At 46.2% G+C, this 21,992-nt stretch overlaps 1 protein-coding gene and 1 pseudogene across 6 annotated transcripts in view; one reads left to right on the top strand and one right to left on the bottom strand.

Moving 5' to 3' along the window:
* DAB1 (DAB adaptor protein 1) overlaps window positions 1-21,992 on the bottom strand; it is a 1,148,653-nt gene that overhangs the window by 241,648 nt on the left and 885,013 nt on the right. The gene's annotated exons all lie outside the window — the stretch shown is intronic.
* On the top strand, window positions 2,007-2,115 carry LOC123927950 (annotated as a pseudogene).

Raw genomic sequence — 21,992 nt, 5'->3', positions numbered from 1 at the left:
TACCTTGAAATAAACCTCACCAAAGAGGTAAAGGATCTGTACTCAAGGAACTACAGAACACTCATGAAAGAAGTTGAAGAAGACACAAAAACATGGAAGAGCATTCCATGCTCATGGATCAGAAAAATAAACATTGTTAAAATGTCTATACTGCCCAGCGCAATCTATACTTTCAATGCCATCCCAATCAAAATTCTACTAGCATTTTTCAAAGTGCTGGAATAAACAATCCTAAAATTTGTGTGGAACCAGAAGAGACCCCAAATTGCTAAGGAAATGTTGTAAAGGAAAAACAAAACTGGGGGCATCATGTTGCCTGATTTACAAAGCTATAATCACCAAGACAGCACGGTACTGGCACAAAAACAGACACATAGACCAGAAGAACAGAGAGGCCACATATGGACCTGCAACTCTATGGTCAACTAATCTTTGACAAAGCAGGAAAAAAATATCCAGTGGGGAAAAAAGACAGTCTCTTTAATAAATGGTGCTGGGAAAATTGGACAGCTATGTATAGAAGAAGGAAACTCGACCATTCTCTTACACCATACACAAAGATAAACTCGAAATGGATAAAAGACCTCAATGTGAGGCAGGAATCTATCAAAATCCTAGAGGAGAACATAGACAGTAACCTCTTCCACACTGGCCACAGCAACTTCTTGACAGACACGTCTCCAAAGGCAAGGGAGACAAAATCGAAAATGAGGTTTTGGGACTTCATCAAGATCAAAAGCTTTTGCACAGCAAAGGAAACACTCAAGAATATTTTAAAGAAATCTTTAAAATGGTGAAAAGTGACATTCAAAAACTTATTTCCATGAAAACAAAAAGGCAAAATAAACCTAAAAATCATGTTGAGAACCTTCTTTAGATGGACTCAGTGGAAGGCTTATTGCTCTTATTTTTTCCAAATGTTCATTCACTGACGTAGCCAACCAAAAATTCACAAGCACCTACTATATGCCAAATGTGAGGTCTCACATATCTAACTGAAGAGATAGAGAAATACACACACCAAGTAGGGAAATGCTGTGATGAGTAATACAGATGTCTGGTCTCTGAGCTGAAGGGCACCTTAACCAGGAGAATGGGGGCTTGCATTAGAGGCAAAGGATCAGGGCTGAGAGAGAGCAGGCTCTGTTTAAGGAGCCATCAACAAATAGTTGACAAGGACTGGGGTGTAGCCATGAAATAGGGGAGAAGATGGTAGGCATATCGCTAAGGAGCTTAAAACAATGCTAACCTGAAAGACTGGTAAGCAGGAGAGTGGCGGTATGAGTATTGTGTTTTAGGCACATGAAATCAGACAGCCGAGGGCCAGGCAGATGGACAGATGGATGGAGTCTGAAGGGAGGAGGCTGGCAGCCCATACAAAATGGAGACCCTCATCTCTTTCAAACAATGGGAAGGTGGTATTGGCTCTTTCCTCCCTCCCTCCTGCCACTTCCCTTAAGAAGAGGAGTGAGTTGTGGGATCCTGGAGACTGGGAATAGCTGTGAGGACTGGAGCTCAGCCCATGTGGGGTTTTTCCACTTCTGGATCTGCAAGAGGAGCGTGAGCACACTAGTGTCCAGCCAACCAAGGCAAGCCCTTTCCTTGTGCGTGTTAGTAAAGGAAACACAGAGAGGATGGGAGGGGGCCGCTGTCCTTATCTCTATGATAGGTGGGGGGCTGGGTGACTTCCAGTTCTACAGACCTCATTTTGACTCAAGTAGGTCTCCAGGTCAAGGGGGCGCTGGTAGGAGGCAGTCTGATTCCAGATTTCCAGCTAAACCACACATTCCAGTCCAGCATGGCCAGCAACGTGAGAGTATTTTATCTTTATATGGTCCCTGTGTCTGGTTTGTATTTGGCTCCAAATGCACAGGGAAAGGGGGTGTGATTAGCCAACCCTCCCAGACATTCCCCAGTATGAGCCCAAATCCAACAAAGGGCCTTGGGGATGAGAAGGAGGAAAGAGACACCAGACACGCTAAAGTTTGGGTTGAAGATGTGGTACTGTCTACGGCCATACCACCCTGAACGCGCCCGATCTCGTCTGATCTCGGAAGCTAAGCAGGGTCGGGCCTGGTTAGTACTTGGATGGGAGAAGATGTGGTACTATCAGCACGTAAGGGCAAGCATTCTTTCAAAACCACCACGAGACAAAACACGTGAAACACGTTTAAACGAAAAAGAAGAAACCCTGGAAGTCAGCACTGTTATTTCTGTATTTCTTGATATTGTTAATGTATTTATCTTTCATATAAATCTTTCATACGCTGAAAAACATATTAAGACCGTCTTCCAGTCTGCATATACTTCAGGTTCGCTGATGAAAAATAACTGCTGGGGGGGGCACCATGTGTAGACACCCTTAATCAGTGCATTACCTGATAGGACATTTATTAAAGATAAAACATTTCTTTTATCCCAATCGCTGCCTCAGCAGTTGTTAAGATGAGAAGGGGGAGGGGAAAGAAAGCCTTTATCATTTCCTGATCTCTCTAGCAAATTGCCAATTTATGCACAGAATATTACAAATACTACTGAATTATTTGAGCCTGGAATTAATTTAGAGAATCTTCTCCTTCTTTGAGTGCCCAGGGATTTGGCTTATCTTTATTTGCTGAAGGAACCATGTCACTGAAAGCAGTCCCGGGATTATTTCAAGTGAATGAATAATGAAATCGCCCAGCTTTCTAATGGTTTCCAAATTCTGTGACTAGCTCAGGACGCTCTCGTGGGGGAGTTCATCAGCTGGGTCCTTTCACTGTGGGCGAAGCACACCCACACTCGGAACAGGAGCCTCGACATGGAGTAATTAAAGTCAGTGAGGAAAACCCGGTGTCACCGGGGGTTGCCAAGGCTGCTTTGGAAAATGGAGAAAAGATATTTCATCCTTCAGACAGTATCATTAGGGGTAACACAAAAAAAATAATCAATTACCAAAACCAGCTATTTTTTTTAATAATCCCTCACTAGCATGAAATCTCTTCATCATGTCAGAAATCATTGCTCCTGCTAGGGGGAAGAATATGCCAAACAAGAAAGAAGACTTCTTGGCTTTAAAAGGACAAATTCAGGATAATAAATAAAGAATTCAAATGGATTACTGTTTCACACACTGTTTTCTATATAACATAGCTGAGCTCCTAAAAACCCAGAACTCACCCAAGCTGCTCAGTTGTGGTATCAGTGACCACACTGGTTACTTATTTGCTTTGCTTTTCTGGCGATGCCCTGAATGTTTATTGTGGGAAACTTAATGTAAATACGGAAAGGAAAACAAAACATATGCTTTATCTGCAAAATCAGAGACATACACATTAACTACGTGGGGCACTTCACTGCAAGCATCAATTCCTCTACTCTTATCAAATACACACACACAGAGATAAAACTAAAACCAGAAACTTTCACTCTGCTTTTTCACTTAGATCCTAAGCATACTGTCAAGTCCTTAATGACTTAAAAAAAAACTTAGCACACAATACTGTATCTTATTTCCATAACACAGAATGTAAGAGACCACTTTTTTAAAACTACTGAGTCCCAACACTCAAAACAGTGCCTGGCACAGGGTAGGCACTCAGTAAGCAAGTGATGAACAGATAAATGAAATAGCATGAATGAATGGAATGAATGAATAAATGAAGCAATGAGCTCATGAATGACTGGATGCTTTTTCCCTGGAAACAGCTTCAGCTTTTTCAAGAACCCACTATTTCGGAAGCAGGTTCCATCATAGTAATTCATGGAGTTAATAAAGTCTGATGCAAACCTGCTTATGAAAATTCCTTAATTCACCTTATTATATGCTTATAATATATTATAATATATATATTATATTATGTTATTATAAATATATTATATGTAATATATTATAAATATATTATACTTAATATATTTATAATTATATTATAAATATATATAAATATAAATATATAATATAAAATAGATATATTTTCTATGAAACCCAAACAACACAGCACTTCTGACATAAGAAGTAACACCCGGCTCTCCTATTTAAAAAGTACCAAGTCTTCTAAGAATATTCTGGTCTCTTTTTCAGTTTACCGTCTGTATCAGAATGTTACCCCAGCATGCTCCCAGGCCCCTCTCAAAATATTTCCAATATTTCTGATGAACTGGCATTTCAAGGCATTAAAATAAACAGTAGTAAGTATATACTGATTAAGCATTAAATCTAAGATACCATAAAACCACAGTGTTCAAGGGGCTGCCATTTCCTGGCTATTCAGCTCTTTAGGTGCAATTCTGATACATTTGCCTTAATTGCTATTTATGAAATGTGTATCTTAAATCAGCACTGAAATGAAACCAACATCATTAATTCTACAAAAATCAGGGAACTGCCACATGTATTATCTGCCTTGTGCAATGTTATCAGCATGTTACCTCCCAGGCTGGATATTACAATCACTTGATATTATCCCTTATTACTTTAAAGGCAATTTTACATTTCTCATCCAAATTAATGGCTAATCTCAAGAGACTTATTATGTTTAATTACTTTTTATTCCTAGAATCCTCCCTTTCTCTCTGCACATTCTTTCCTTAAATGACGATCAAAAACTTGCCATATAATCATAGAGCACAGGAGTTTTTAAATGTTGGATACTGATTACAACAGAGATGGGATCTTGAACAAATCTTTCTAAATTCAAGAGCAAAGACTCTGTAAGACCTTACAACAGAGTCATATTTGATCAGTTTAAGAATCTGACAAAGGATAAAGTTTCTAGGTCCAGTTCTGTCCTTAACATGCCAAGTCTTTAAGCAAGTTGTTCAATCTTTCTGGTCTTCATTTTTCATATTTATCCATCAGAGCCTCCCTGTGCCATAGTCAGCACCACACGTGTAAACACCAAGGTCATCAGGCCCTGACTCTATCCACAGTCTTAGCTAGAACTTCTTACTTGTACCCATCTTGCACTCAACTTTCTAGATGTCATTGGTCTTTTCAGATTCTGAAGAGCACCTTGGAAGCACCTAGGTTCAGCTCAGATTTCTTTGACTTGGTAACCTAATTTCTAAAGCAGCCTTGAGTAATCTCTGACATCCTAGCAGCCACTGTTCCTAGACTAGACCCACTCTGATGGAGGCAGAATTTATACCAGTGAATTCAGAATCTTAGGACCTGGTGTTACGATGTCCTTAGAAACTTAGGATCTGGGCCCAGCAGTCTTACCTGAGTTTTCTTCACTGGCAACCACACTTGAGATCAGGCATCCCCAGGATGACATCCTTGACCAAAATCCTGTTTTCCTAACCTGAGATATCCCCCTCTCTCAGTCATGGTGCTAGCTCTTAGGTTCTGCTGGATTGCCTTTCCTAGAACCCCAACCTTCTCTAGGGCAGGAGCCAGACTTGACGCCCTTTTTGGTGGCCATCATCCTGCCTCCTATAGACACGTTGTCAAGATGTCACCAACACTCCAGCTGCGTCATTAATACTGAGTATTACCTTCATGCTCCAAAATTGTGCCCTGTCAGCTTCTCTGTAATTCTGAGTGCTCACTAAATACTGCTTGATTCAAAACTTAAAACTACACCTAGCTTTTTTTTTTTTTTTTTCTCTTAAATATATCTGTGATGGTCAGGGTACATGCATTATCTATTTTGCAACTTCCCAATAATCCATATAAAGGAATATACTATTATTACTCCGGTTTAAAGATGAAAAAACAGAGGTCAAGAGAGATGACCCAGGGTTCCACAGAAGGGAAAACCCGAGCCTGGACTGCATCCAGATCTCTTCTGTATTGGTCAAATTCCCTTTTCCTACGATGGTGATAACATATTACTTCAAACTTGGGTGTCTTAATACAACCAAAATTTATTCTCTTAGAGTTCTGGAAGCCAGAAGTCTAAATTCAGTTTCACATGGCCAAAATCAAAGTTATCAGCAAAGCTCTGCTGCCTCCAGAGGCTCTGGAGGCAGGAAATCCTATTCTTGCCTCTCCCAGCTTCTGATGGCTACTGGAACTCCTTGGCTGGTGGCCACATCACTCCAATCTCCTTCTTCTATGTCCAAGAGCCCTCAGTCTTCCTCTTAAAAGGACATCTGTAACAACATTTCAGCCCCACCTTGATAATTCAGGATAATCTCTGTACCTCAAGATGCCTAATTTAATCACATCTGCCATGTCTCATCGAAGATAACATTCACAGGCTCTGGGGATTAGGACAAGGATTTGGGGGGAGGGGCCATCATTTGGTCTATCACACTAGCAAACAACCCCTTTCCAATTTCCAGTCATTGAAAACACTGGATTTTGGGGAGGGGCATTGTGAACATAAATTTATATTCATAAGAGTGAATTTCATGGGTTTCCAAACAAGTTGCATGCATTTTTCACATCCATGATCTCATAAATGCTTCAGTGCAACAGGAAAGTATACACCAGTCTGCTCATGTTACAACAAGGGAAAGTGAAGCTCAAGGGGAAACAGATTCTCACCAAGGGGCCAGAGGTAAGACAGGAACAGGAGAAATGCAAACCCATAAAGTGACCATGATGGCTTTTCTGCCCAGACAAGCATCATCCTCCCCAGATCCTTCTCCCCACCAATTGTTTCCTTTCTTACTTCTAGAAGACAGGTCCTCTCTCCTGCATTCCACCCAGCAAGTAGTCACCGGAGTACTCTATGTGCTCTGCCTCTGTTACCCAGAGTTGTGCTGTTTGTCCTTCTAACAAACTGAGGTAATAATTTCAATGACCTTTTCTCCCAAATCATTTCCCTCATCCATAAACTGCATTGCTTTCTCCCCTTGTAATTATTCTACTTTTTTGTACTTTGAACTACATTTGCCATCTGCTAGCCCAATTACGCAAATGATCCAAATCCGTTTGAATCTGGTTAAATTGTTCGACTGGATTTGCTCACTCTCTGCTTCTAAAATCATCTGCGAACCTGAATGTGACACAGCGAGTCATAAATAGATGGGAGTGGGAAGGTGGGAGGTGGGGTGGGGGTGGCAGAGACATGTCAGAAGGATGTCAGCAGGGAAGGGGAGGTGCAGGCATGGTGAGGAGGCTGTATTCTGTACCGACTCCCTAGGAGCTGGGGAGTGAACTATTTCACCCCCCGAATGTGCAGGTTCAGCACCTTTGATGTCTCATTTTCTCATGCTACAAAAAATGAATTCTACTTTCTCACTTCCTTAGAAGATGTTTGTGAGGATTAATGAGATGGTTCTAATTCAGCACCTCGGAGAGCGACACAGCACAGATAATTGACATCTGGAGGATGGTACACATTCAGCTGTTGTGTAACAGAGGCTAGAGTCAAAACTCCCTGTGCCACCTTTCTGTCCTTTGGTCTCTGCCTTTCCCATGTAGGGTGCTCTTTGCATCCCAGCCCTGGTGTGACCTCTTTTGGTTTATGGACCATTCAGCCAACAAAACATATTAAGCACCAGCTGCGGAGATAATGAACACAGAGCCAGTCCTTGTTCTCAGGAGATTCACAGTTTAGACAAGAGGCAAAGCAGTACAGAGGTGATTAAAGCACAGTGAAATGAGGACTCTGGGGAGGGAAGCAGAATACCCTAGGAGAGAAGAGAACAAAGTGACTAATTCAACTGGGGTAAGCCATCACAGCATCTGATTCCAAAATGAGTAGCTGGACTAAGTTGGCCTTGAGAGACACAGAACATTACAGGCTGAGCGAATGAGATGTACACAGACCTAAAGGGTGAGAAGCCAGGGGAAAGTTCTAGGAGGTCTGAGGCCCTGCCGGTTCCTGGTGAGCAGAGGCAGAGGAGAGCTAGAGTAAATGGCACACATGGGAAAGTGCTGTAATTTGTAATGTACTTGGGTCACAGTGAAACTAGGGTGCAAGAAGTAGTAAAGAAAACTATTAGCCAGTTTTAAGAGAAACTCTTTTCTCTGCTAATTGTTGTCCTGCCAGTGGCTGGTCCTCACAGTTCACACAACATCATGATGAGATCAAGCCACCATGGCCTGAGAGCAAGGCAGTACAGTACAGAGGCCCCTCATATGACCTCATTTTATCTTCGTAACAACACTGTGGCCAGAGCTCTTTCAGTGCACCCATCTAACAGATGATGAAACTGAAGCTCGAATTGTTCAATATAAGCTATTGATTCAAGCCATGTGCCCTCCCCTAGCAAAAGGGAGAGCCACAATTCAAACTAAGGTGGTCTGCACTCAGAGCTTAGGACCTAACGGTCCAGAGCTGATGAAATGGCACAGCCCTCCTAGTTCCTGAGGCTCCATGGCAAAGGGCCTCTAGATGATCCTCTAAGCCAATCCCCTTCCACAGTGCAGATAAGGAAACCAAGGCACGGGGAAGTATAGGCCAAAAGTATGATTCGAGGTATCCAGTGCTCTTGGTTTTTCTCATATCTGAACTGATTTCACTGTACATCTATCCCCCCATTACTCCATGGCCCGTCCGGTCAGTAGGACCCTAGCAGTTCTCAGGCTACATCATGCCAGCTCCTTTGGTTAAAGGGGGACTAGCTTTCACCCTACAGCATAGTAGAATGGCTAAAAGAGCCAAGAAACAACCACCCTGAGCTTGCTCTGCCATCTTCTGCTGTGTGAACTTGGGCAAGTTATTAGCTTCTCTGTGCCATAGTCTCCCCCTCCATGAGATAGGGCCGTGATGAGCACGATCACAAGGGCTTACCGTGAGGATTCAATGAGTTGCTATGTCTAAGGAATTTGGATCAGTGGCTGGTATGTAGTAAGTGCTTACTAACTGTTCGCTGTATTTAAGATTACTGTTCCTACCCTCCTAATCTGTTCGCACACACTGGTAAATGCTGGCCCTCTTGTAGTTCGCTGCAGCCTCCACCAGCCCTTTAACTCTGCAAGAAACACAGTCAGCCTACAGACTTAATTCTTCATCTTGAAATCCTTGGGGACCAGGCATACATTTTCTCGAAGTGTGGAGAGGGACACAATCAATGACAAAGTAACATTCTTTTTCTAATAAGAGACTCTAGAGATGAAGAGTCCTTCCAAAGGTCTTGGAGCCCCTTCCCTCCCCCACTCCCATATCAGGGATTACCTTCTAAAATTCTCAATAATTTACTTATTTAACAAATGTGCCGTTTCTGTCTGCTCTCTGCTTCCACTACCGAACATCAGCTCCATGAAGGTAGCAGCCCCCATCTACAACAGGGGGTCCCAAGCAGCTGGGAACTGCTCACTCAGGTGTTGGTCCCAGAAGAATGTGGCTGCCCTGGGGAAGCTGTAAAGAAGTTAGAGAATAAGAAAGGCACCACCTTGGGGTGCCTGGGTGGCTCAGTGGGTTAAGCCTCTGCTTTGGCTCAGGTCATGATCTCAGGGTCCTGGGATCAAGCCCGGCATTGAGCTCTCTGCTTGGCAGGGAGCCTGCTTCCCCTTCTCTCTCTGCCTACTTGTTATTTCTCTCGCTCTCTCTCTGTCAAATACATAAAATCTAAAGAAAAAAAAAAAAAGACCCAGATCACTGGCCACCAGGAAGTGCCCAGTGAACACTTGCTGACTAGTGAATGAAGTGTGAGCCATGCCAGGTACCAGCAGGGTCACCTTGGACAAGCCATGCCCACCTTAGGAAACTGGAACTTCCTCACCTGCAAAATAGTAACATTATCACAGATGCTTATGCCAATTACATAACAAGTGAACGTTAAAAATACTTTACCGAACAGAAGCACGGTACAGAAATGTTATCATGGCCTTTAAGTATGGAGTGGCGGGGACACCAACAGTCAACTCATTCATTAGCCATCTCTCGCCTATCTAGTTCCTGCACTGAGCAAATGGAAATCAAAGAGGCACCGCCACTACCCTCAAGTGGGTTTACTGGTTGGGGGAGGAAGAGAGAAGGATTTGGGAGTGAGGGTTGGTTTTCAGCAGGTAAACAGAGGAAGGAACCATTAAAACAGATGGAATCCAGGAACGACTGTCAGAGAGGGGAGAAAAGGATGTCAACACACAGCTTCTATTTGTCAATATTCACGACCACTCCTGTCATGAACATTATTATTCCCATCACACCAATCAGGAAACTGAGGCCCAGACAGATTAAAATGACCTATCCAAGGTCACACAGCTTTATGTGGGAGAACCACATCTGGAGCAAGCATATTGGGCTGGAATCACATCAGATACAATAATTAGATGAGGCAGTCCCAGAGAAGTTTTGTTTCTCGTCTAGAACTCTTACCAAGCCTCTTACAGGTGATTAAGAATCTCTGGGCCCAGGGCCTGTGCTCCTGCCCCAGATGCTTCTCCCCAGAGCTGGCTGTGAGGATGAAGACTAAGCACCAAACCCTCAGGTTTGCCCACATCAGCAGGCTGGCCACCAAGGAGGGCTGCTATAGCTAATTAGCTGGCAAGTCCCCAAAGGAATTTTTCCTTTTTTTTTTTTTTTTCCAGTAGTCCCTGCTTTTAGTCACACTTATCCTTTCAGCTCTTATCCAGAGCTCTTTGTAGGAAATTCATTTGCATCTCTAAGAGGCTCATTTGCATCTAGTCTGACCACAGGGGCGAGGCTCCCCCCCCATGGTAAGGTACTGAACCCATAATGTAAAATGGGATCAAGAGGACCCAGAGCCTCTTCTTCCTCTGACTGCAGAGGGCAGGAGCCCACCACCCTCACACCTCTGCTCCCAGCCAGAGTGTAAGAGGGGAGGTCCCTGTGAGCATACTCTCCGATCCTAGAAATACAGGTACCACCTCCCAGGTGTCTCAACACCACAGACTTGAGCACGGTGCCCTTGTCCAGGCAGTAAGAATTTCGTGAGCTCCACACATGTGCCAGTGTGAGGGCTTCTCTTCCTTCAAGGAGATCACGACTAGAGAGTGGCTCTCGCTGGCATCCATCTCTCAAGAGCGTTGTGACCTGGGAAACGAGTGAACTCACTGAGTCTAAGGCTCATCGTCTGTCGAATGAGACATAACACCTTTTTTCCTCAAGTGCTGTGATGATTAAATGAAATGATTAATACGAAATGCTTTGTGCAATGCCTAGACTAGTAAGTGCTCATTAACAAGGGCTGATCATGGCAGGGACAGGAGATGGTAATCATAGCAGAGGGCATGGGGGCTGCTCCCAGCGGACGCTGAGGACAGGGAAGGCGCAGAAGCAATGGCGGCCATAGGAGCGATGGCGGCCATGGTGGGGGTGTTCTAGGAGAAGTAGGGGTGGTGGGAGCAGCCACAGCAGGAGAAGGAAAAAAGATGCTAGACCTCACTGGTAATATCAGAGACAGAGAGAAAAACTGCATCTCACAGATGAAATATCTGGAAAAGCTGTATTTCTTTCAGGTTTGGAGAGAAAGGCAAAGGAATGGTGAGTGGACTGGAAGCCATTTGAGAAGAGCCGGCTTTTGGGTCAATGGTTTTTGTTACATTTGTTTTTCTCACTCAATCTTCACAAAGCTTTTCAGGAGAAGGAAGGGGGACTCAGAGTGATTACTTACTCAAGGTCACAGCTGTGTGATGGTGGTGGGGTCTGTGTTCAAACTCAAGAGTGCCTCATTCCAATACCATGGTTGCTGCCCTTTACCACCGGGGCCAACTGTAGCTACCAGGAACAGCAGCTCCCTGAGGGCACCAACCCTGGCTAATCCCCACCTGGGAGAAAACCCTCTTTCATACATTATAAAAGAGCTGGGGAGCATACTTCTCTACATATCACGCTGTGCTTAACATTTTACATTAGACCCATTGGTTCCTATGTCTCCCCTCTGAACCCCCAAACAAACTATGAACTTTTTGAAGAAAAGAGTCTTTCCTCGGTACCACAGTACCTGTTCCCATCATAATGCCAAAACGACAACATACCTAATTCACCAAATATCTATTGTTCACCTACTAGGTGATGGGAGCTCTTCTGGACACTTGGGACATTTCAATGATCAGAACAGACCCCAAAATTTCTGCCTACCTGGAACATGCCATCGATGGAAGACAAATAATAAACAAGAAGCATAAGAAATAAGTAAATTAAAAAGGATTATCAAATAAGCTAAGTGGATGAATGAATGAATAATAATATAAGAGAGGATGGGTACCCAGACCTGCCTCTCTGATCCTTTCCAATGGGATCATGATATTTTCAATCATAAACTTCACGCTGGCACCACAATTTCCATACACTTAAATGTGATTTTAGCTGATTTTACATCAGTCCTGTGGAGAAAGTAATTATAGAATCATCTTACCTATTTTGTGGAGAGGGAGACTGAGGGTCAGAGATGCCAAGTGCCTTGAATAGGGTTCAATCTAGAGAGTGAGGACCCCAAAGCATGGAGCTCAGATCTTGAGAGCAGGTCTTACATCAATCAGATCTACCTCCCGGCCCTGTCCTCACCACCTCCCAGGCTCTTGCTCACCTGGCTGGATTTCACGCTATCAAAGCTGAGGCCAAGTCCAGCTTTACTCTCGGGCATGCTCTCTGTGCTTCCCTGATGCAGTCTTAACATGCTTTCTGATCACCTGCGCTGTCTCTTCCTGGTGTACATTTGACTATGTCAAGGAACAGATCAACAGCTTACTTATGTGGGCTCAAATCTCATCTGCTCCCCTGACCACCCATGCAAGTAGGAAGAGCTGAGACGATTGTTACTTATTCTATTTTGCAGATGGGGAAAGGGACCCACACTCGGGGAGATGAGGAGACTGGCCAGAGTTCAGGTAGCGTGCCAGCTGCGTGGCAGAGCCGTGATGGGATGCTACGCCCTTCTCCCACCTTGCTGAGCTCCCCCCTCCTCCCCTGAGCCCCACACCCAGCCCCCAGGAGCAGTGGATTTGCTCCAAACATCTCATTCACTATCACCGCCCAATGGCTGCTCCCTTCCCATGAGTCAGCGGCTGCCATCCGCGCTCCTCATCTTTATGCGGCTGAGATGTGCAGGATGTGTGTTCTTGTGTGGAAGCCTGTAAAATCTATTTATGGACCTAATTGTCAGTTTTCATGAGTGACAGACATACAGTGCTTTGACTACCCGGCCTAATGCGTCTGTATCTGACATTTTAAACAGAACTCTCTCTCTCCCCTCCCTGTTCTTTTAGGAAGTAATTTGAAATAGCAGGTATTTTTAAATTCGTATATCTTTAATTATATCTACACAACTGTCAGAGATTAGTGATTTCCTCAATCTGGCTCTCCTTAAAGGAGAATTTGGAACCTACGTGACACCGAAAAGGGCTCCGAAGGGCATGCTGTCAGGAACAAAGACATTCGCAGGCAGAGCGCTTGGCTTTAGTCAAGTTCGAGTTCTCACCGCAGATTAATTTTGTGCGACGTTTCTATGAATTATGAAAAAGCAGCACTCATGTGGACGGCAAACGTAAATAGATGTAACCGTGTAAACCAATAAAAAAGCATGTGGCAGACGGAGAGCGGGCTGTGTGTGGAAATACGTCCCTGCCCCCAGAGGAGTAAGTAACAATAGGTTTCGGGCAGTATCCGTGTATTTTGGACTCCAAAAGAAAATCTCAGCCTCCCATGTAAGCAAACTCAGTCTGGAAGCTTGAGGTCAGAGAGGACGTCAGGAAGAATTTCATCTAGCTCTCCTGCTTGAACCAGGATTTCTCCTGTGATAAAACTCAGTTAGCAAAGATTTCCTCGATGCCTGTGGGGTGCCAGGCATGAGGCAGGACAGGGGCACATGCTAGGCACAAGGCAGGTCTCCTAGAAATCAAAGGGCTGCTCCCAATATTGGGGGAATAAGACACAAGCAAAGAAGCAGCTGCAGACCAAGGGAGAAGAGCACTGAGGGATATCTGCCTGTTGCTCCCCGACACAAGGGGAGGCAGAAAACGGGGCACAAGTCCTCCTTTAAATTAGGTGTGTGATGCTGGGCAAGCTAATTTCTCTTTCTTTCCCAGTAAAATGGGATTAATACTATTTTCCCCTTTGTGGGCATTAAATAAAAGTTGGCTTCTGGTTCCTACAGCTGGCTCACTTCCAATGCTTCCTTACGAGACCCCTGCAGCTCCAGGACCCTAACTTTCTCACCATTCCTCCAAAACACTTCGATCTCTTACGCTTGAATACACGGAGCGGCTCAGGTGGTGCCTGCACGTCTTCCTCTTGTTTAACCAACTCCTTTCAACTCGTATGATCTAGCTTGCATGGTACCTCTTCTGTGAAGCTTCCTCTAATCTCCTGGGTACTCTGCCTTCAGCTCAGGTCCTGATCTCAGGGTCCTGGGATCAAGCCCCACATCAGGCTCTCTGCTCAGCGGGGAGTCTGCTTCCTCCCCGCCCCTCTGCCTGTCTCTCTGCCTACTTATGATCTCTGTCAAATGAAAACAAACAAACAAACAACAACAACCAAAAAAACATTTAATCTCCTGGGCACATTTCTGGCTCTTCTAATCCCCGGCAAATACATCCACTGTGGTGCTGGTCACACCGGACCATAGTAGCTTCCCCGTTTATCTTCATATCAAGTTCGTATCTCAAGAAATCTATCCATCCATCCATCCATCTATCTATCTATCCATCTATCTAATTTTATCTTCAGGGCCTGGCTAGTGACTTGCCCATTACAGATACTCAAATAAACTGTTGTTCACAGGAATGAATAGTGAATGAAGGGATAAATATTCAAATAAACATTGGACAATATGTGTCAATACCTTGTAAATGTTAATAAAATAAGCTACTGAGGGTGTAAAATTTCAATCATCCCCAAAACTCCACAAAGTAACTTGTTCTAAAGTAAACTTAGGGTATGGGTCCAGCCCATGAGAGCTGCTGTCGGTGACATCAGCCCTTGAAATACTCGAGTGGGCTAAAAGGTAGCCCTGATAAGATACTGTTGTGTCCTTATCCGTGGATCCTGTGAGTATGGCCATATGGGGGGGGGGGGGGGAGATCTTCGTAGACATAAATAAGTTAAGGATCTAGAGATAAGGAGATCATCCTGGATCATCTGGATGGGTCCAAAATGTAGTAACAAGCGTCTTTACAAGAGACACGCGGAAGAGAAGGCTATGTGAAGACAGAAAGACCCACACTCAGGGAGAGGAGGAGACTGGCAGAGAGACACGTGACCACAAACCAAAAGCCCCAACTAGCAACCATGAGAGAAGCTGGAAGAGGCAAGACACTGATTCTCCTCTGGAGCTTTTATAGGGGGAGCAGCCCTGCTGACCTACCTAAATTTTGGACTTTCAGAGAGAATGAGAACTGTGAGAGAGTGGATTTCTGTTCTCATTTTTGTTTGTTTGTTTGAAGATTTTATTTGTCAGAGAGAGAAACAGCACTAGCAGAGGGAGCAGCAGGCCGAGAGAGAGAGAGAGAGAGAGAGAGAGAGAAGCAGACTCCCCACAGAGCAAGGAGCCCAACGCAGGATTCGATCCCAGGATCCTGGGATCATGCCCTGAGCTGAAGGCAGATGTTTACCACCTAAGCCACCCAGGCAACACTTCGGTTTTGTTTTTGGTCACCAAGTTTGTGATAATGTGTTATAGCACCCTCAGGGAACTAGTCCACGGAGGCACTCTAATGGCTGCTATAAAGATGAGGAAACTGGGGCACCTGGGTGGCTCAGTGGGTTAAGCCTCTGCCTTCAGATGCCAGGGTCCTGGGATCAAGCCCCGCATCGGGCTCTTTGCTTGGCAGGGAGCCTGCTTCTCCCCCCCACCCCCACCCCCTGCCTACTTGTGATCTCTCTGTCAAATAAATAAACAAAAAAATCTTTAAAACGAAAAAAAATGATGAGGACACCAAGGTTGAAAGGGGAGGGGATTTTCTCCAAGTCACGTAGCTCTTCATCAGCAGAGATGAGATTCAGATCAGAACCTATCTTACTGCAAAGTCTTTGGCAAGATTCTCCCATGAGTCGCCTCAGAGACGCCTCCCATGGTTCTTACCTCGAGCTTCTGAGGCATACAGGTGCCAGGCCCTCCCTGCGGAGATGACCACTGACTGGATCACTGGGAGGGCAATGGCACCTGCATTTCTTGACAACCGCCCCCCCCAAGGGGTTGTGTTTCATGGTACAACTGAGAAATGCAGCCCCGAAGGGTGGAGTTTTCACCCTCACAGGCCTGTAGGAATGCCTACTTGAAACACATATCCTGTAACACAGAAGGGGAAAATGAGGAGAATGAAGCAAACCCTAACTTGAAAGCCAAGCTCTCTTTCTTTTCCACGGGCACCCCACACTCCGCCATGCTGTGACATAAGGGAGTGGGTGGGGGTTGGGGAAACAATTAAATATATGTGTTCGTTCTGAACCAAAGCCATTCCAACTCCCCATAGGTTTTATTAAATCATTTATAATTCCAAGAAGCTGAAGTAAATATTTAATATTTGATTCTTAATCCATAAATATTTACATGCAGAGATTTCCCCATGTTCAACAAGCCCACCAGAGGTTTTACACTTTTAGCAAGTGTGACTAATGAAACCTTCCAACTCCCCTCCCCAAAGCGAGCAGCATCTGGCCACTCCTTCAAGAGTTCTGAGGCAGACAAATGTCTGTGTGCACCAGGGGTGCAGCCAAGAGCGCTGAGAACTGTTAAGGCATTCAGCTTTCAACTTGTCTGGGGGTAAGCGAAGAAACAGGGACCAAGAAGGAGAGAGAGAGAAAGAGACACTGCGGGAGGGCGGAGGAGACAGGACACAGGACGCAACCTGCGCTGTTTCAATTAAGTACCTTCCGAAGGTTCCCGGAGTGTTCTCCATTTGTTGACTTTATGGCTATCAACCCGTCAAATGGGCCTCCAAAATGAAACTATTGACAGAATTGCACAGGAAATCCAAAACCCTCTTTGAATCTTTTCTTAGAAGTCCTAGGAACATTGGGATGATAGTGGTGGTCTCTTAATTCATTCAATCCCTTCTGTTGAACTCTCTCTCTATATACATATAAATGTATAGATCTTTATTAAGTTTACTTATTTATTAAATGTGTGGCATCCTGCTAGGAGTTGAAAATTAAAAGACCAGCTTCCTTCCCTGAGAGGGCCTTACTCTCTTCCTCAGTGACTTGGAATAAAAGAGTTACCACTCATTAAACACCTACTATGCGCCAAGCCCTCAGTTAGCTTCTATACACACATAACCTCTAAATCTAAAATCTCCATCTCATAGGTGACTGAAGAGGCTCTTCAGGTTAAGAAGCTGGTCCGAAGTTCTAGTTCTCACATATGAGGAGGCCAGTTTTCAAACAAAGGATCAGTCAAGGACCCGTCAGACGACGTGAGCCCTTGCCAGCTATTCACAGAGGGAATTTAGTGCAGGAAACCCTTTCAATGGTGTTGGAAGAGCTGAAAAGCCAGGGGAAAAGGAAGTGATCCAAGGATTAGTGAGTGCAGGAAGCTGCCACCAGCCCTGGGAATAGACCCACAAAAGCAGGAGCTGCAGTGCCCAGAGCAGAGAGACGGGGTTGTGGAGAGGCAGCTGGAACGACGCAAGGTGGCCCTGGAGGGCTGCAGCCGTCAAGACAAGAGCCATCCTGCAGGACCCAGATCCCCAGGATGTAGCGACTGCCAAAACGACAACCAGAAGGAGAGGGAGAGCCCCCACACCCCCCTTTGCCCCACTTTTCCCATCTCCTACCAGTACCCCCCACGGGCTGAGCCCTGCCTGAAGCCCAATGTCAGGAGAGCCTAGGAGAGAATGGGATTGCAAGACGCTGCTCCGTGGGTGACAGAGGATGCTCTGCTGTGTCCAGGTGGAGAATGAATCTGACAGCAACAGGCACAGGACCAGACCTGACTGAACGTTTTAGCCCTGCATCCTGCTGAGTGGATCTGCTGGAGGGGGCTAGGGCCCAGTCTCAGAAGAGGCCGTCGCTCACCCTGTGTCTACAGGCAAGCCACACAGGTCCTGTGGTTCTGTTCTGGAAGAGCATCCGGGAGTTGCTGTGGCAGTCCCGCCGCCTCAGAGACCTCACTGGAGAGTCATGCCAGGTGACATGCAGGGTGACAGGGTGACGAGGCCCAGGTGCAGGTCTGCTTACCTTGAGCTGCAAGAACAGGCTTTCTTTCACTTGACAAAACAGTATGTCCACACTCACACCTGTCCTCCCTTCCTCTGGAATATTCTCTTCAACCTCTTACCCTGAGACGCTTTGTGCCTCTGCCCCAGCTGCCCTGCCTAGCTCTTTTCCTTCCAAGGATATTTCCCAGGGTCTGGGGCCCCTAGGAGGATTTCACAGGAGGAAGTGACTGCTGGTGGGGGAGGGGGAGGGGAAGGTGAGGGATGGACTGCGGTTGCTCAGTAATCCTCCCTAAAGCATGTATGGCAAGACGCAGCAGACAATCATTTCTTGTGACTGAGACAAGATCAAAGGATTAAGGGGGTTTGGGTAAAGAAGGGTTGGTGTTTGGTCATGAGAATTATAAAAGTCAGTCTGCTGAAAAGAACAGCTTGCTGGCGAAAGTCTGATAATGTAGCCTAGGATCCCTTTGAAAAGCCTTAGTTTTTTCAAGGTGAAAGGCAAAAGAAGACCAGAGCCCTGTGTGTCTGCCCACATAAATGTCACGTCGGAGAGCTACAGAAAAGCCCCTCTCCGAACCTGCCCCCTTCCTCCTATGCATGGCCCTGAGAGCTGAGTGGTCACCGCCTGAGCCCGTAGAGCCTTCTCCTGATGGGGTTGGCATTGCCTCTCATCTACGGAGCTCTGAGCCCAGACCTGGCTGTGCTCTGTTCACGGTATCAAATTATGCCTCATACGAACCCTGTACAGCACAGAGAAGCATTTTCATTGTATAAATGAAGGCACGGAGATGTGGGTATCCAGCACTTTATTTAAAGTTACTCCACTAATAATAAAAGAACAACTACTTACTCTGTGCCAGACACCGGGCTAAGGAAGCACTTTACATGTAAGCCCAAAACCATGAGAAGCACTGGTCCTTCCGATAAGGGTGAAAGACCAGGGTTGGAGAGAGATGGAAGCAAACCGCCCGTGTTCACAGTGTACAGAAGAGCTAGCAATGGGATTCCAATCCAGGATTCTCTCCTGCTAGAGCTTCTAATCACGACTCATCATCTGTTCATTCATTCATGCAACAGGTATTACTTGGGCACTACCGTGGACGGGCACTGGTAAGGGTGCCGGTCACGCCACCATGGGCACCACGGTGTGCTCGTGGAGCAGACACACTGTGATGCAGCCGTGCGCTGGGCGATGGTCCTCCCACCAACACTCACAGGGCTGCTTAGCGCCACACACCACGCTCCGCCCTATCGCACCACTCCTAAGCAGAAAGGCTGCTTTGGGATGTCACACTGGCGCTGTCTTCCCGGTTCACACACAGCCTTAGTCTCAGCCCCTCCGCTTTATGGGGCAGAGTATGGGGTGGATGGGGGTACGGGTATGGCCTCAAACGAGGCTCCTGAAGAGCGTGGCTCCAAAAATCTTGAAGTCAGCCACCCAAAGGTAAAGGAAAAGTTGGAAAACACAAGAGCAAAAATGCCTTTGTCAGCCTTTCCCCAGAAAGGCCAAACCTGACACCATCCAGTTGGTGCGAGCAGCTGAAGAGACGCAGGCTGGAGCGCTGACTGAACAGGTGCCAACTCAGCTCATTAAGTCCCCAAAGTTTTCATCTTTCCCAAGCTAATTGGCATTAATGCGTGGGGTGCCGGATGGCTGTTCCGTGGGGAGCTGCAGCAGGCCCTTCAGGATTCAATACCTAAAGGCGATCGGGATCAAAGACACGGAGCATGACTGCACATGAAAGGCAGTCGCCAGAGCCCTGCTTCTGTCCCCATGGATGTTTACTGCACTTTGGGGGCGGGCGTGAGGGTGGGGCAGAGAGGACAACTGTTTTTCTGGCAAAGCAGATGCTTCGTGCTGTTATACTGGGAAGTAGTACTGCAGTACAATTATTTGTCAGTTTCCCGGATGATACTTAGGTCTCCAAACTATTTATGGAGTACCTGCTGGCTGGTAGGCATTTTGGACACTGGCAGTGTCTGCAAAGACCAAGCAGACCCCGTTCCTACCTTCAGGATGCACCACCAGGTGTGAAGACAGATGTGGGATTAAGAGTAGTAGAACACAACAGAGGCCAGTGCCCAGAATCAGAAAAGCCCAGAAGAGGGCTGACCTGTCCTTGATCAGCTGGGTCCAGGAAGGCTTCCTGGAGGAAGTAACAACTAAATCCAATCTTTTTGGTGGTTGTGTCTGTTCAGACCACGCCTCACTACTTTGCATAGCGATCCCCTCCCACTGCCCATAGCGTGGGCTCCCAGACCTACTACTGTCCGTCATAGGTCTCTAACTCTTAAACAGCTCACTCTCAGGTGGGATGAGCCTACAGATTTGCCCTGCCTGAGATCTGGAACGGGGACCCTGTGACTCAGTCTTCATTGAGATTTTGAATGCAGAAGCCAGTAAAGCCGGCCATGAGCAGCACAGTGACCAAGGCAAGCCTGACTGCAGAGAGGGAGAAACACAGAAGCTAGTCTGGAAAAAGCAAAGTAGCTCTGGAGAGATGAAAGAAAGATATGTGAGTGCCTGGCTTTTCAGTGCTCGGCTCAAGGCTCTCAGGGTGCCCAGCCTTCCAGATTGCTTCTTTTATGAGTGGGGTCTGCTCCAAGCAACAAATTATTCTGGAAGAAGGCCAATGTGAAGGCTGAGCAGGGAAGCATAAAGTAGCACGGAGTGCTTGAGGACCAATGAGTAACACTGAGTGCTAAGCTGTAACCCTCTAGAAGGCACGAAAGGGGCAGGTGCAGTGCCCCCACTCATCCCCCACCACCTCTACAACAGAGCTAGGCAGGGATGGATGCATGCACATGGGCTCATCCAGCCCACCTCCCATGAGCCTTAAGGTCCCAGGAACCAGACATAATACACGGACTTTGGTTCTCCCATAGTCAGAAGGGCAGCAAGCTAGCACATCCATGTCTAACGCCATCTGGAGCCCTTATACAGAGACAACATCTGGTCTGCATTCTCACCCTGAGAGATCAGTCCCATCACTCCCATTCTATAAGTAAGGAAAAGAAGACTTACAGGACTTGAAGTTCCCAAGGTAACTGCCATTGATAAATGGTAGAGCTGTGATGGGTCAGTTTGGAATTCTGAAGACAGTGACACAATCACTAGGCTATGCTCCAAAGAATATGGACCTTACTGGTCATTTTCATGCAATCTACTTAAATAAGACCCTATGCATGCTGGCCATCAGAAAGATGTTCCAGAAATGGCACTCTGACCTTCCGGCATCGGTGGGGGTGCAGGGGCATGAGGGGATGGACACTCCCTTTTGCCTGCGACACAAAAAGAGGTGTGGGGAGATCACCAGGTACAAAGAGGGCTTCCTTCTCGGGCTACCAACCCAAGAGCTGCTTTCAATCCCCTCTTTTCAGGCCTCGCAGGCTTCGAAAGGACAAAATGTTCTGAGGACTGCTGGACAAACTGGCCAGAGAATCCAGGGCCCCAATCTCAATCGGCACCTCCTTTTAACCAACATGTGTCCATATGGGGTAACAAGGGGGGAGGAATCTGAACTGCTCATCACACCACCTAACTGAAGAAGTTAGAAGGGCTGAATGATTTAAGGTACCTTGACTATCAGTTTGGTGTGGGGTGTGGGGGGGATAAGAATGCATCTGGTAGACTTCTAGCTGCAAAGAAGGGAAAGAGCCCAACTGCTGCACTCAGAAATCCATTCCATGTCTACAGCAAGACCGTGTTGCCTGGGAGCAGCCTATGATGGAGCAAGCAGGGATACTCAAGTAGGCCTATTCCCAGGAGGCGGGCCTGTTCTGATGAGTGACTCTGGCTCAAGGACTCCGCAATGACCTTGCTGAAATCTGAGATGTTCCTTCTACCTTCCCTTCCTTCCTTCCTTCCTTCCATCCCTCCCTCCCTCCCGCCTTCCCTCTTTCACTCAGGACCAAACCTGCATTGTGGTCTGATGGCTCCCCTAGCCTCCTCTGGCTCCTTCCCCATGTCTTCTCATAGGCAAGACAAAGTCCTTCCATCTCTCCCTATCATCACCTCCTCTGTCTGACTGGAACCCCACCAGCCCTGACACCC

This window comes from Meles meles, chromosome 1 (genome assembly GCF_922984935.1).
Source record: "Meles meles chromosome 1, mMelMel3.1 paternal haplotype, whole genome shotgun sequence".
Taxonomy (NCBI): domain Eukaryota; kingdom Metazoa; phylum Chordata; class Mammalia; order Carnivora; family Mustelidae; genus Meles; species Meles meles.
This window is presented reverse-complemented; position numbering and strand designations above follow the sequence as displayed.